Raw genomic sequence first — 11,176 nt, 5'->3', positions numbered from 1 at the left:
GGAGACCAGGATAAGTACCTGGCTCCTGGCTTCGGATCAGCGCGGTGCGCTGGCCGCGGCGGCCATTGGAGGGTGAACCAACGGCAAAGGAAGACCTTTCTCTCTGTCTCTCTCTCACTGTCCACTCTGCCTGTCAAAAAAAAAAAAAAAAAAAAAAAAAACCCTCTGCACCACAACGCTGGTCCCCTTTCTCTTTGCCTTTCAAATAATTAATGTAAAAAAACCTTTTGTGCGAAAGGGCGACCCATAGACTAGGAGAAAGTATTTGCAAATCTGATCAGGCATTAATATCTATATTATACTCAAAGAACTCCTACAGCTCAAAAAAATCTTGATAAGAACAGGCAGAGAACTAGAACATTTTTCCAGAGAAGTCAAAGGGCCAAGATGCGCATCGCTGATCACTAAAGAAATACAAATCAAAGCTGCAATGAGATAGCGCCTCATTCCCAGGAGGCTGACTGCCACCACACACACACACACACACACACACACGGAAGTAGCTAGTGTTGGTGATGATGTGGAGAGCCTGGAACTCCTGAGCACGGCTGTACGAAGGTAAAATAGCAGAGCTACCGTGGACCACCACTGTCTGGCAAATCCCTGAGGAATTAAGAGGCCCTTCTGATCCAGCAATCCGACCTCTGGAAGTCCACACGAAGGAAATGAGAGCAGGACCCCAAAGAAATACTTGCGTACCCACGTGCGCAGCAGCGCTAAGAGGAGCCGGCAACCCCACACTCCATCGGTGTGGGAGTAATTATGTAAAAGGTGTTCTCGCCAAACCACGGGACACCATTCTGCCTTCACAAGGGGAGAAATCCCGTCCCACGCTATGACATCAAAGAACCCTGAGGACTTTGGGAGAAGCAGACGAGCCACAGAGAATAAATCCTGTAGGAATCCGTGTCCACGAGGCATGGAGTGGGCAGGCTCACGGAGGCGGGGATGTGGCTACAGGGCCTGGGCTGCAGAGGGCATCAGTGCTGAGTGGGTGCCGAGTTCCTGTTCGGGAAGGTGGCAGAGTACTGGATTCGACCGTGGTGATGGCTGCACAGCCACGTCACTGTACCGAATGCCACCAAACCATGGACTTCAAGAGGGGCAAGATGGCCAACTTGGTTGGGTGCATTTTACCACTTTTTTTTTTAATTAAAAAAAATGAACTATAAAACCCAAAATGCCAAAATCCTCTTCCATAACCCTGGAGGAAATCTAGGCGTCTACCAACCCAAGGGTCAGCGGGCAGCTCTGGGTTTGGACCCTGGCAAGCTGCCCCCAACTACGTGGGAAACAGCACCCCACCCCCTGCCCCCGCCGGCTCACAAGGAGGAAACCAAGAAGCAGAATCCGACCCCTTCTCTACTTTCAAGACTCACAGCCTGCACGGTCACTGGTTAACTTTTAGGCGTCTGTTTGCCTGGGTTAAGGCATTCCCAGGCAGCTGGCCCAACATTGTTGCAGGGTGCCCTCTCTCTCTCCCCCTCTCCCCCTCTCTCCCTCTCCCCCTCTCACTCACTCACTTTACACCCCCTGGAGTCCCTTGGGTCAGTTCCCATAGGAAACCGTCCATCAGCAGCAGGCATTGGGCACAGCAATGAAGACACCACTTGGGCCACCTGCGTCCCCTCCATCACGGTACCTGGGTTCAAGTCCTGCCTCTACTCTCTTCCAGCTTCCTGCTAATGGTTACCCTGGGTGGCAGCAGGTGACAGTTCAGGGAGTTGGGTCCCCCACCACCCACCTGACAGTCCAGGACTGAGCTCCAGGCTGCTGGCTTGGACTTGGCCCAGCTCTGCTGTTGCAGGCATTTAGGGAGTGAACCAGTGTGTGAAAGATCTCTGTCCACTTTCCAAATAAGTTTCAAAAGAATTTTTTAATGGTCTGCATGCCTGTCTCCTCTTGTCTGTCTCTCTGATGCTGTCTCTCACCGTCTTCCCTTTTTTTCCAACAAACACAACATGAGCCTGCTCAGGGCACGTGCCAGCAACCCTCAGGATGCTGGCGGCACTGGGCAGGCACGGGGATGCCTCTGCACTGCCCTCACCTGTCAGTTTGGCTCCTCCTGGGTCCTGGAGCTCAGCCCCAGTCTTGCCCCTGGCTGTGGCTCTGGGCTGAGGAAGAAGCTGATGCCTTCTGCTTCGATCCTGAGAAATTTCATCAGGGTGAGCACTTTCACCAGATCTAGCCGATCATCTCGGTTCCTCTGCAAAGAGCCGGGTGTAGCCTTTCAAGACAAAAGATCGCACGAGGTGATTATTTGCCATCCCCTGACGCCAGCCCCATCCAGCTGCTGAGCCTGGGGTCTGCAGAGGGTGTGAAGGTGGGTGAGTCCCGCAGAGGCAGCACCTGCTTCCCGGCCACACCCAGGGGCCCACCCAGCCCCCAGAGCTCAGTCTGGGAGCCCACTGCTTATCTCAAGGGGACTCATGGGCCCAAATGTGTGTTGAAACGAGATGGGGGTGAGGGAGTCAATGATTTCTTTTTCCTTTTATTTATTTATTTTTTGACAGGCAGAGTGGACAGTGAGAGAGAGAGAGACAGAGAGAGGTCTTCCTTTGCCGTTGGTTCACCCTCCAATGGCCGCCAAGGCAGGTGTGCTGTGGCCGGCGCACCGCGCTGATCCGAAGGCAGGAGCCAGGTGCTTCTCCTGGTCTCCCATGGGGTGCAGGGCCCAAGCACTTGGGCCATCCTCCACTGCACTCCCTGGCCACAGCAGAGAGCTGGCCTGGAAGAGGGGCAACCGGGACAGAATCCAGCGCCCCGACCGGGACTAGAACCTGGTGTGCCGGTGCCGCAAGGCGGAGGATTAGCCTAGTGAGCCGCAGTGCCGGTCCGGGAATCAGTGATTTCTGATGTGAAGTTTGAGAGTGTCAGGACTCCATCCAAGGACAGGAGGCCGGGGTGACCCTGGCACCTGCATAGGGGGTCATTTCTTGGGGGCTCAGGACCTCTTTCAGGCCAGCTCCTCGTGATGACTGAGAACAAACACACGAACCCTCAGCTGAAGCCGCTCCCGTCTCTCCCTCATAGCACCCACCTCGGGACTGCCAACACCAATCCTGTGGCATCGCCAACACCAGGCGCTGCCACACAGTGAGCAGCTGGTCCCAGGGACAGCATCACGCGAGGCTGAGAGCCCAGAGTCTGGGCCGAGTTTAACTCCTGGCCACGAAACCACGGGCCAATCATCACAGCGTCCTCATCGGATGGGAGTATTAATGAGATCCATTTCTTGTTGCCGGAGCCGCATGCCACAAAGCAGGTGAATTAAAGGAAAGTTAATTCCCGGGAAGGTGAAGGGTGAGGAGTTGCAGCCGGGATGGGCCCGAAGCTGGGAACCAGGAACTCAGTGCAGAGAAGGGAGCCAAGTACTAGAGCCATCACGCGTTAGTAGGAAGCTGGAGTCAGGAGCTGGCGGCAGGACTCAAACTCAGCACCCTGACATGGGGGCAGGCACCCTAAACCCCAGGCTAGGAGACTTTGCTTCTGTAACAAAGCCCCTCTCTCCACAGAGTCAGGTCAGTGGCTCGCTGTGACGCACCCGTGAATTAATGAACAGACCAAGCTCTTACACTGGTTGGTGGCCCCGCGTTCGCTCCATCCACTGCCACACTTCTCACAGATGAACACCGATGTCCCGCCGTCTGCCAGAAATAAACCGATACGTAGGATAATTTTGGAGAAGAAAACAAAATGGAAGATTCCAGCACGGAGCAGATGCAGAATACCGGATCTCAAAATTCTAGGAGGGAGGGCCGGCGCCGCGGCTCACTAGGCTAATCCTCCGCCTTGCGGCGCCGGCACACCGGGTTCTAGTCCCGGTCGGGGCGCCGGATTCTATCCCGGTTGCCCCTCTTCCAGGCCAGCCCTCTGCTGTGGCCAGGGAGTGCAGTGGAGGATGGCCCAGGTGCTTGGGCCCTGCACCCCATGGGAGACCAGGAAAAGCACCTGGCTCCTGGCTCCTGCCATCGGATCAGCGCGGTCTGCGGCGGCCATTAGAGGGTGAACCAACGGCAAAGGAAGACCTTTCTCTCTGTCTCTCTCTCTCTCACTGTCCACTCTGCCTGTCAAAAAAAAATAAATAAATAAATAAAAAAAAATAAAAAAAAAAAATTCTAGGAGGGAAACCCGCGTTCCCCAGCTGGGTGGCCTCTTAAGAAGTGTGCTTGCGCAGGTAACACCTGTTACTCCTGATCTCTCTTCCATGTCAAAGTTTAAAAACCCACAGGTGGGGGTCTCCAGAGCAGCCCTAGGGAGGGGGTGAGCCTCCCCTGGGTGCAGCCAGACTCTGGCACGTGGAACCAGGACCCCACTCCGTTTTCCTCGCACTGCCCGCCTTCCAGAGCTGGGGGTTAGTCCACCCATGGCGGGAAGCACAAGAAGGTTCCCAAGTTCTCCAACTTGCTCATTAGATGCCTTCAACTAAGCTCTTACAGAAAGGCGTGCTGACCCCAAGACCAGCCCTGCCCTTCCCAGGCGGGCCCCCCTTTGCAGCATGGACAGCTCTGGCTTCTTTGGACCACAGTGGTGACAAGACTGGAGAGCTTTGTCCCCACGCCCCTGCACGTCGGGCTGTGAATCGAAGCCCTATTTCCAAAGCACTGGCTCCGCGCTGTGGTGGTAATGGCGGCAGCCATGGCGAGGTCCAGGAATCCACTTTCCTTGATTAGACACGGGATGCATTTGCCTTCCGGAAGTTCCAGATACCACACTAGATGTTGGGCTGGATTGAGAGTCGGGGGTGGGGGGAAGGGGAGCCTGGGCGGGGGACTGTGCGAGTTAGCGCCTACAGGCATGCCCTGGCCCCAGACTGTCCTCGGGGACAGAGGGGCCAGCCCAGGAACCCACCCAATTGTAGGGAGGGAGCTCTCCTTCCCCCCTGCCCCTTGCCTGTTTCCGAGCCACCCCACTCCTCATCCTAGATCCCCCGCCCCTCCAGCTTGGCTTGGGGGTTACATTTCAGCAGAGCAGACTGGGTGCCATCCAGCAAGGAGGCCCCCTCTCGCCTGGGACTGTTGAGCTGAGCCACAGCCCTGACTCAACGCTGTCTTCACTCAAGGGTGTTGCATCTGGCCAGCTGCAAAGGGGAGGGGGTCCACTCCCTTCCCAAGGTCCCTCAGCCCAGCTCTCATGCTTTCCCGCGAGGAAACTGAGGCTGGGAGCATGGCTGGTGCACTTTGAGATTCCCAGGTCCTGGTCTTAGCCTGCAGCGTCCAGGGTGTAAGAGAGGGGATTGCCCCAGGAGATAGCGCTTGGCCGCTCACCAGCCCTAGGACTTCCAACAGCCGTTTGATTCCTATTTAATAGCTGTTTAGCTGCGTAGAGTCCATTTGTACAGCAGAGATAAGAATCGAAGCTGTTTCATACAGTGCATGCCCAGTATCTGACATGCGGCTAAACACTCCATAAATTCCAGAGACTATTGTTATTAACCTTGACATCTTTCCCTGGGCTCTGCTTGTGAGTCACAGCGAGTCGATACACTGGGGAAGGAAGTGAGAGCATCTCTACTCTCCGGGGCCAGGTCTGCAGACCTGAGGGTTGCTGCGTGTACGGAGCTAAGGTATCCGTGCAAACATCGCTTCTAGACACAGGCCGTCTGATGTCTCTGGAGGGGGGATTTCACACCATTTCCTCCTTTGTGAATCTATGCCGATTACATGGCCCAGGCTGGGCCAGACCAAAGCCAGGAGCTTCATCCGGGTCTCCCACGTGGGTGCAGGGGCCCAAGCACCTTGAGCCGTCCTCCACTGCTTTCCCAGGCACATTAGCAGAGAGCTGGATTAGAAGTGGAGCAGCCAGGACTCGAACTGGTGCCCATATGGGACGCTGGAGTTGCATGTAGCGACTTGACACTTTATGCCACAGTGCTGGCCCCAGCTGTGCTTTTTAAAAAACTCTTTTAAGAAAATAATAAGTGTTGGTGAGGATGTAGAGAAATTGGACCCCTGGGGCGTAAAGCAGTGCAACTGCTCTGGGAAGCCACTTGGTGATTTTTCAGAAGGGTTAGTGTAGGGGCTGGTGTGGGGGCCCAGAGGGCTAAGCCACACTTGCAGCACCCGCCTCCCAAGTTGGAGCGCTGGTTCAAGTCCTGGCTGCTCCGTTTCCTCTCCAGCTCCCTGCTGATGAACCCAGGAAAGAAGTGGAGAGTGGCCCGAGTCCTCGGGGCCCCTGCCACCCACTGGGAGATCAGGATGGAGTTCCTGGCTCCTGCCTTCTGCCTGGCCCAGCCCTGGCTATTTTGACCATTTAGGGAGTGAATCAGGGGCTGAAAGATTCCATCTCTCTCCCTCCTTCCCTCTCTATCACATGAGAGACCCAGAAAAAGCTCCTGGCTCCCGGCTTCAGATCAGCCCAGCTCTGGCCTTTGCAGCCATTAGGGGAGTGAGCCAGTATCCTTTCACTTTGTCTCTCCTCTGTCTGTAACTCTACTTCTCAAATAAATAAATAAAATCTTAAGAAACAAAAACTAAAACTAAAGGTAGAATGACTACAGGACTTAGCAATTCTGATCCTACCTATGGACTCCAAGGAATTGAAAGCAAGGACTGAAACAAATACTGGTCCACCCATGTTCCTGGCAGCCTGATTCACAATAACTCCACACAGTTGTCCATCGTGGATGAACGGACGAAACGTGGTCTGTGTGTGCGGTGGATGACCGTGAAGCCACAAAAGGATAAACTTTGGAAACATCATGCCAAGGGGAAGAAGCCGGACACCAAAGGACAAATACTGGTAGGGTGTGTCCAGAATAGGCAAATCCCGGGGCAGCAGGTTAGTGGTGGCCAGGCGAGGAGACACGGTCAGCAAGTGGGGAGTGGGAGGTGTGGGGTTTCCTTTCAGGGTGATGAAAAATTATTTTTTATTTATTTGAAAGAGTTATTGAGGGAGGAAGAAAGAGAGACAGAGGGGAGACAGAGAGAGGTCTTTCATCCACTGGTTCATTCCCAAAATGGTCACAATTTCCTGGGTTGGGCAGCTCTGAAGCCAGGCGCCAGGTCTCCCATGCAGGTACAGGGGCCCAAGCACTTGGGTCATCTTCTACTGCTTTCCCAGGCACGTTAGCAGGGACTGGATCAGAAGTGGAGTAACTGGGACTCGAACCAGCGCCCAAATGGGATGCCAGTACTACAGGTGGAGGCTTAACCTACTATGCCCCCCAAAATCGTTTGTACCAAAATGAGCTTGTATTTTTACTCTGTTTTCCCATGGACTTCTAGGAGGAACCCTGTTTGAGAAGCCGTCACTCAGAACTTGAACTCTTATTCAGTGATCAACCATCCATTGCAAGGTATCCATAGAATAAAAGCTGAGTGCCTAAGCTGCTGAAATGATTGTATGCAAGGCTGGAAGGTGGCAGAGGGAGATGATGGAAACATCGTATACCTCGGTCTGGAGAAACCCTGTAAGGAGAAAACTCATCACAACATGTGCAGCTCGGTTAAACAAAAGAAAAAAATGATGAAATTGGGAGAGCAGAGAGGGAACCCACCAGAATAAGTGCTTTTTTTTTTTTTTTTTTTTTTTTTTTTTGACAGGCAGAGTGGACAGAGAGAGAGAGAGACAGAGAGAAAGGTCTTCCTTTGCCGTTGGTTCACCCTCCAATGGCCGCCGTGGCCAGCGCACCACGCTGATCCGATGGCAGGAGCCAGGTGCTTCTCCTGGTCTCTCATGGGGTGCAGGGCCCAAGCACTTGGGCCATCCTCCACTGCACTCCTGGGCCACAGCAGAGAGCTGGCCTGGAAGAGGGGCAACCGGGACAGAATCCGGCGCCCCAACCGGGATAGAACCCAGGGTGCCAGCACTGCAGGTGGAGGATTAGCCTAGTGAGCCGCAGCGCCGGCCGGTATCGTGATTTTTGACACCACAAAAAGACCCTCCAGCTACCCGTGTGTCTACCTGGGACGTCCCCAGACACTGCAGAGAGGACAGCCTGCTAAGGAGGCAGGAAGCGCCCACCAGCCTCCAGGACCACGAGCAAGGACGACCACCTGGCAGCTCGGCTCTGCAGGAGGCGGCATGTCCCTGTCCTGACCAGAGCACGGCCCTCCCTCCGGGCACGGCACACCTTGTCATCAACATGATGGCATGATGTGACCAGAGCACGGCCCTCCCTTCCTGGTCCCTGGATGTCCCCTAGAGGCTCGTGACACTACCCACAGTTGGCTGGGCTGGGTCAGCTTCCCTCTCTGTCTCTTTCCTCCCCAGCTTTGCAGCCCCCAGTGAAGGGTGAGGGGGTCAGACCCAAGCATACGTGAGTGTGGATGTCCGTGTTTCATCTCCGATGTCGACAGAGAGCTGGGCCCGTCCCTGTGCCCTGTCTCCTCGTCACGTGACACCCGTCAATCGACCCTGCATGGCCAACTGCACAATCAGTACTGTTTGAGAAGTAGACATCTTGGGTGTCCCCAACAGGGCCAGAGCCTAAAGGTGAGTGACAATGGCCGGCGCCGCGGCTCACTAGGCTAATCCTCCGCCTTGCGGCGCCAGCACACCGGGTTCTAGTCCCGGTCGGGGCGCCGGATTCTGTCCCGGTTGCCCCTCTTCCAGGCCAGCTCTCTGCTGTGGCCAGGGAGTGCAGTGGAGGATGGCCCAAGTGCTTGGGCCCTGCACCCCATGGGAGACCAGGAGAAGCACCTGGCTCCTGCTGTCGGATCAGCACAGTGCGCCGGCCGCAGCACGCCGTCCGCGGCGGCCATTGGAGGGTGAACCAACGGCAAAGGAAGACCTTTCTCTCTCTCTCTCTCTCACTGTCCACTCTGCCTGTCAAAAAAAAAAAAAAAAAAAAAAAAAAAAAAAAAAAGGTGAGTGACAATGGCACCAAGAAGCAGCAGTTAAAGAAGTTAAAGAGCGCTTTCTCGGTCTGTGTCCGAGGGGACCCTCGCGACCACCTGTGGGATCCAGCAGTGATTTTGACACTGCCTGGGCTTAATGCTGAGAAGGCAGGGGGCTGCCACGGAACCTGCACTAGGGAGATAACAGGAATAATTTAGCAAAAAAGGATGAAAAGTGCAGGAAGAAAACGCTCACACACAGAGTGCAAATCAGTGCAAAGTTTTCTAGTTTTCTGACCTGAGCTTTAAATAACAGGTGCATTTTCTTTCCTTTTTCCATGTCTATGAGTGCAGGTGTGTGCACAGAGAAACACAGGAAGGGGAGAGGCAACGTTAGGAGAGGTTGCATCTCACCAGAGGGATTGTGGGTGACGATTCTCCTTTGCACACTTCCCCAGCATTGCCCCCAATGCACCTGCACTTCCTCAACAACCAGATAAACGTATTGCTATGGGGTAGCGTTTAGCCTGGCAGCTGAGACACCAGTTAGTGCCGCATGTCCCGTACTGGAGTACCTTGGTTCAGTCCCTGTCTCTGGCTCCTGTCTCCAGCCACCTGCTAATGCAGACCCTACAAAAGCAGCAGCTCAAGTAATCGGGTCCCTACTACCCACATGGGAGATCTGGGTCGAGCTCCTGGCTCCCAGCTTTGGCCCTGCCCAGCCCTCAGCCATTGCGGAATGAATTTGGGGAATGAATCAGAAGATGGATAAAAGCTCGCGCTCTCTCCCTCTGTCTCTGAATGTCTGCCTCTCAGAGAGTTACTTATTTGACAGAAAGAGAGAGCTTCTGCCTGCTGGTTCACTCTTCAACTACCCGCAACAACCAGGGCTGGGCTAGGCTAAAAGCCAAGGAGCACAGAACTCCGTCTGGGTCTCCCACATGGGCCACAGAACCCAAGCATTTGAGCCTTCACTTGCTACCTCCATAATAACAGGGAATCAGGAGCAGAGCCGGGGACTCAAATCCAGGCTCTGATATGGGATGCAAGCAGCCCCAGATGCATCTTAACTGCTGAGCCAGTTAAGACAACACTGGGGCCTTTTGCGATGAGAAGACGACAGTGGAGACGCCACAACATCGGCCTCCCACCAGAACAGCCGGAAGAGACGTGAGCAGCAAGTGCCGTCTTTTTCCCGCTCCAGAGACAGGGGCTGCCGGCCCTGGAGAGGTCAGCCGTGGCCGCCCAGGCAGCCGGCAACCTGCTTCCTGTCGCCCTGGGCCGGGAATGGGCCAGAGGAGCAGCCCATCCACGCTGGGAAGTCGAACTTCTAAACGGTGAGGAATAGTCCCACAGTGAGTCTCATCACTTCAGCAATTTTCATTTCCAAAACTCACCAGCAGTGACTGAACAAGGAACATGGTCGCGGGCACCGGGCTGGGGTGTCTGTGTGCGTGGGCTCACGCAGGTGTGCATGGGGGGGCGGGGTCAGCTCTCAGGCAGCCGCAAAGAATTATGCTCCCCTTGGCTGCGGTCACTCTTGTTTGTCCATGGACACGAAGCCAGGAGAGTCGTATGTGGCTTTTCCCGCTCTGCTGGGGCTGTGCCACACACGCCTGCTTGGGGGTCAGCAGCAGAGCCAACTGGGGCCTCCAAAGAAGCCCCCACCTCCCTCCCTGCATACCCACAGCAGCCGGCAGGAGGGGCAGGGGCGATGGCTGGCCTCTTGCAGACATTCGGATCTCAGCCGGGCGTGTGAAGCCCATTTCCACACCTTCGGTGGCCCCGTGCCAAGCACGGCTATTTTAGATCCCGCAGCCACCATTGCGTTCGCTGCGTGGGTGTGGAGAGCTGAGCATCCGGGACTTTCCATCCCACCCCAGATGTAGTCGCTGCCTCTGGAGGGGGCAAGGCCCCTCCTCCCCACCCCGCGGGAGGACCCTGATGCCGGCTGGCCCCGGGGACTAGGAGGGCTGAGCCACCCGTGTCCCATGAGCAGTTGGAAACACCACCTGGAGACAGAGAGCAGACAAGGTGATGCTCCTGTCCCTAGAGCGGAGCGCTGAGGCCGGGCATGGGGGCCATCCAGGGTTTCCCAGGAGAGGGAGTGAAGCTGGGCAGCTCCGGTAAACAGGCCCCAGCCCAGGCTGGGCTACCCACCCCCCCCAGCTCTAGGTTCCTGGATCTGCCCAGGTCCCAGGGGAGCTGCCCAAGAGGGGGAAGCAAGAGTCAGGGGTGGGTCCTGGCTCTTTCCCAAGAGCCTGGCCAGCTTGAAGCACAAGTCACGGCCATGGTCAGCGTCCCACGGGGCTTGCCATCAGCCGCTTATCCGAGCTGCACAATGGCACTCACAGGACGAGCCCGTGACAGGTTTGCAAAGTTCTAGCAGTATTGAA

The 11,176-nt window shown here is 55.6% G+C and overlaps 2 long non-coding RNA genes across 3 annotated transcripts; one reads left to right on the top strand and one right to left on the bottom strand.

The window, feature by feature from the left end:
- Positions 1–564: 564 nt before the first annotated feature.
- LOC149120327 (uncharacterized) lies at positions 565–3,180 on the bottom strand. The gene is made up of 3 exons (XR_016225792.1): positions 3,041–3,180; positions 2,048–2,227; positions 565–1,005 (listed from the first exon to the last, which is right to left on the bottom strand). It is a non-coding gene; the product is annotated as an uncharacterized LOC149120327 (long non-coding RNA).
- On the top strand, positions 2,150–3,650 carry LOC149120326 (uncharacterized). Of its 2 annotated transcripts, none has more exons than XR_016225791.1 (3): positions 2,150–2,252; positions 3,034–3,265; positions 3,516–3,650. It is a non-coding gene; the product is annotated as an uncharacterized LOC149120326 (long non-coding RNA). The 2 variants fall into 2 exon arrangements; XR_016225790.1 differs by having other exon boundaries at positions 2,204–2,323.
- Positions 3,651–11,176: the final 7,526 nt, after the last annotated feature.

The sequence above is a fragment of the Oryctolagus cuniculus genome, chromosome 19, assembly GCF_051225735.1.
Source record: "Oryctolagus cuniculus isolate XC-2025 breed Fujian yellow rabbit chromosome 19, ASM5122573v1, whole genome shotgun sequence".
Taxonomy (NCBI): domain Eukaryota; kingdom Metazoa; phylum Chordata; class Mammalia; order Lagomorpha; family Leporidae; genus Oryctolagus; species Oryctolagus cuniculus.
This window is presented reverse-complemented; position numbering and strand designations above follow the sequence as displayed.